Genomic DNA, 5,000 nt, shown 5'->3' with positions numbered 1-5,000 from the left:
TGACGATGCGTCGCGATCTTCTCAGAACGCGCCAGAGAGAAATGCACATTTCATAAGCAGAAAGCAGTCTGTTTTCTTTCATTATGAATTGTTCGGTTTAAAAGTAGACATTTCAAGCTTTCTATATATTTCTCAGGTCTGTGAGGCAAGTAGCCTTACGCTGAGTTTCGGTTCATTTATGAGACAAGAGTCCAGTTCACTCGCCCGCGCCTCCGTGTCATGATTATCTATTTTCTATATTTAGACTACTTATTTATTAAATCCAGATGAAACATTGATTAAAATTAAGATAAAATTTATAAAAAAAAACGAAATTCACTTTAAAGAAAGACTTTGTGCTTTCTGTTTGAGGTCTCTGTGAAATTTTTAAAGTCGCTTCAGAGCAGATCATGTCCGTAATGGAGAACTGTCACGCCGTAACATTGTTTTTATTTTATTTCACATAAATGCGAACACGAAAAATAAAATAAAAATAATATAATATTTTATGTTCTGTGGAGGCCGATCTTTATTCATCTGGTGGGTATATATATTTTGGTTTGCACAGTGTAATTTATAGAATTACAAAAAAATATTTTGCCACCTAAAAGTTAAAGATTTTTTTGTGTCACGTCACACGTGTATTTCCCTCATTTTAAATATAAAACGCATGTGTAGACTGATATTTTTCTAATGTCTTGACTCCTTTCAGACGTTTCAAAATATTGGTATTAAATGCATTTTCTGAGAATTTTTATTTTAAGTTTTGACTGCAAATGTCACGTCCGTAACACTGGAATCGCCCAATTTTAACGAATTTATCCTCAACTAGTTTTTGTGGTGTAGGTCTATGTATTTTATGTTAACTTAAATAATACTAATAGTAATTTAAACATGTAGCCCTACATCATACACATCGTGGAAACAAAATAAGAATGGAAACTAAAATATGGTAGTATCGCGCTACTGCGCACATTCTATCAGCTGCAGTTCTGGCGCCTCAGTCCCAATACTGTAAAACTCGACGTACGTTCACATCACATGTTAATGCAGCGGTAGAGTTACACTCGAAGGACACTGTGCACTTAACAAATGTTCATTATTTGCTCGTGCTTTAAAGCTTCGCCGGGTAAACATTTCTTTGGCATTCTGTTCTGACATGATGCACTTTTTCTAAGCGCGAACTGAAGTGTGCGCGCACTGTCAAACAGCGCCAAACTGGATTTTTGTTGGGTCAGTCAGAAACCATCTGATATCGAAGGGGGGCTGATAACGCGAGATCAACATGAAGCTAAATGGAAAAAAATAGCACCAAACAAGCCACTTTGAAATGTTGCTGTTTTAATGAATATAAAATTGGGTGACCCTCCCCCTAGACTAAAAAAAGTTGGATGACCCTCCCCTCAACAAAGAATAAAAAGACATGACCCTCCCCTATTTTCCTCCGGTGGCCCCTTCCATAAATACCGAACGGTCCCTTAAAACATGTTTTGTTTTGGCCAATGCTTCTGCCTTAGTTCTCCCGATGGACATTTTCTTTATGATTTTTGAGTCATGCAGAATCTTTCGGTTAAGCTTGTGTCCACAGTCAGCACTGTTATACAGTGAGGTGATGTTTAACCGTGTGGTACACCTGCGTTAACTCAGCTGCTGTAACCTAGAGAGGAGTAGGATGAGAAATTGCTAATGAACTTGAGTTATTGTATAAGGTTTTGGATAAAATATTTGTCATTGTTTGCAGACAGTAACACCATCCAAACAGTGAAACCACGTAATAAATAACCGATCTACAAACATTTCTAAATTCATGTCAAACACACAATTTTTTTATTATTATTGGTAAGTTAATCTATTTTATATAGTCTATTGTTAATTCTACAGTAGCCTGTTGAAGGATGCAATCATTTAAATTAGTTAAGCTGTTTATTTGCTTCACATACAGTAGGCACTATATTTCTATTATTAAATATATCTCTCTTATTAAAATAATGCTTATGTGTCTGACTGTACACCTTAACCGTAATAAACAAATCGGTAACAATTTACAATAAGGTTCATTAGTTAACTACATTAATTAACATTAACTAATAATGAACTGCACTTATACAGCATTTGTTCATCTTTGTTAATGTTAATTTCCACATTTACTAATACTTTATTAAAAACTTTATTGTTAATATTAGTTAATGCACTGTGCACTAACATGAACAAACAATGAACAGCTTTATTTCTATTAACTAACATTAACAAAGATTAATAAATACTGTAACAAATGTATTACTCATTGTTATGTACATTAACTAATGTTTAATAAATGAACCTTATTGTAAAGTGTTCATACCAATCATACCATAACATGATTCATTTACATTTTTAACATTATTTCTTAACAAATAGGCAGCCTATGAAATCTAATGTAATCAATCAGAAAATGACTGAGGTGATTAAAAAATTTAATCATATCACGTATAATCACGTATTTGATTCCTCCCACTCTCGTCGGTACTTTTGCATCCGCTTTCGTCTCAGCGCTGGACGCGGGGGGGTATCTGGAGCAGCCTCGGCCATTCTTTCAAAATCGACTCTCTCAACCCTATCTCCGCATGTGATCGCTACGATCGTTCACACCGTGTGATTAGAAGAACGTTCAGATCACGTGATCATCATCTGCGTTCGTGCGTTGGCTGGCGCTCATATTATATCACAACTATTCTGGGTCTTCAACCACACAAGGTTTATTTTAGGTTCCAGATATTCAAATACACACAAGTACTAGCAAAACAACATTTATAGTTTGTGAAATACACACTGATGTCTATGGACGCGGCAGTAACAATCCTTTCAGTTATAAATTGATGACGTGTTTAGACACACATTGTGTTGGTACTCTGTTCTTCTCACACTTCTCCAGCCACTTACTTTAGTGTGTTTCGGGAGAAGTGGATGAATTGACTAAATCTGACAGACTCCGTTCTCTGAACACTAACCAAGCGGCAACATTCTAATCTGAGAAATGAAGCCTACCCGGAAGTGCGAAAAACTGCAATACATCTAAAATCCGCTAGGGGCAGGTCCCAAAAGGGAGCAAATGTCCACAGCCCCCATGTTAAAATGTCCGTTTTCACAGCATAAATTCATGTTTTTACAGGTTGGTCCCATGGACTTTTATTGTATTTGTCGATAGGTTCCGAGTGCCTGACAACTGTGAGGGGGGTGAATTTTTTTCTAACTCGTTAGTTTACATAGTATTTAGATATAAAATGTATGACAAGTAAGGGCGTGGTTAACTTTGATTGACAGCTTGATTGACAGCTGATAACAAGCATAGGCTGCGCAGAGTGGAATTCCTGAAATGTGACGTCTCGGCCTTGATCTGACACAACACATCATACCACCTCTGTATCGTTTCTGAACACAAGATGGCGCCGCCCATACCCCCCATAAACGGCCTCAAAACCGCTCTTCAGAAAGTCTATATTTTTTACAGTCTATGGTACTAACATGGCGAACATTGTGCGTTATAGATCAACTAACATGAATCATGATCATTATAAAGGTTTCTTACATGACGAAACACATTCACTTGCATGTATTTAAGAATAAAGATATCAGCCAAGGACTGACTGACATGTAACGCAACCAATCACTGTTAGTTTTGTTGCGCGTCATGTTTAGTGTGAAACTGTAAAGTCGATGTCAATAACAGACCGGCGTACATCTAATAAACTATTCATTCAAGAACGTTGTGCAAGTTTACAGCAACATTAGAGCCGCGAACTTCACTTACTTTTGAGTATCCAGCCTTCAGCTGATCCTGAGAGCTCAGTGTCATGAACACGACGGCGTTCTTCTTGTTAATGTAAAGCTGGTGTATAGCACACCGAACACAGACTACTTTACTGTTATTAGCACTGTAGTGTTATTTAGTGTTAAACTATTGTATTTGGGTTGGGTGGCTTAGGTTTTTATTATGAATTTGCTATGTAAATTTGTTGTGTTTTGTATTTGGACTACTTATATTTATATATTTACTTTTAAAAATGTAATATTATATTAATAATATTAATTATTAATATTATTAATATTAATATTATTATTTTTTTTTTCAATAAAAAAGCCATTTTTTTTAATGTCATTCACCATCGTTTTGAGGCTCTGTTTTTAAAAGTATCCGTTCAGGCACCGGTACCGTTTTAAAAATATAGATTTGACACCGTTATCGTTAAAAATCCCAAACGATACCCAACCCTAGTAGTTCATGTGTTTCTATTAGAGATTGACGTGTCATTGCTAATGTATGTCATGAACACTCATTTACTAATCAAACCCTCAGCTTCTGCTGTAATTCCAGCGCTGGTTTACCTGATTTACCTGTTTACCTGATTTACCTGTGAGAAACACTGTAACACACTCGTTTACACACTCATACTATTAGAGTATTGATTGTGTTGATTGCAGACACTTTAACATGTGTTGCTGCTTGTGTTCTGTTCAGATTGAAGCTCTGATATGATAGTAACAGTAATAGGCTGTTGGGAGTGTGTCATGTGATCGAGTGTGTGTGTGTGTGTGTGTGTGTGTGTGTGTTTGGGGAAGGCCTGTAAACTCCGGGCAAGCTCCAGTGACGTCATGGAAAGCTGCTTTATTCTGTTCTCTCTTGTGTTGGTTTGCTCACATCAGCAGATAGTTGCGTAGTTTAGTGATAACAAACTCTGAGCCACATTATCTGTGTTTACATCCATCATTTTAATGTGTTGTTTTTGGCATGTTGCTTAAAAAAAGTCTGGATGGAAATGCAAAGATGTGCATAAATTCTAAAAACGCGCATTAAAACCCGATGTGCTCAACTGAGGTTTATACTTGCTTCATCTGATATGAGGCTGATATGGGTGGTGATGGCGCAGTGGATAAGACACATGCCTTTGGTGTGAGAGACCCGGGTTCGAATCCACTGTGAGACACCAATGTGTCCCTGAGCAAGACACTTAACCCCTAGTTGCTCCAGAGGCGTGCGACCTCTG

The 5,000-nt window shown here is 36.9% G+C and overlaps 1 protein-coding gene across 1 annotated transcript in view; it reads left to right on the top strand.

Moving 5' to 3' along the window:
- The window catches only part of inpp5a (inositol polyphosphate-5-phosphatase A), a 192,445-nt gene that overhangs the window by 45,769 nt on the left and 141,676 nt on the right, over window positions 1–5,000 (top strand). The window lies entirely within an intron of this gene.

This window comes from Scardinius erythrophthalmus (assembly GCF_964197995.2).
Source record: "Scardinius erythrophthalmus genome assembly, chromosome: 21".
Taxonomy (NCBI): Eukaryota; Metazoa; Chordata; class Actinopteri; order Cypriniformes; family Leuciscidae; genus Scardinius; species Scardinius erythrophthalmus.
This window is presented reverse-complemented; position numbering and strand designations above follow the sequence as displayed.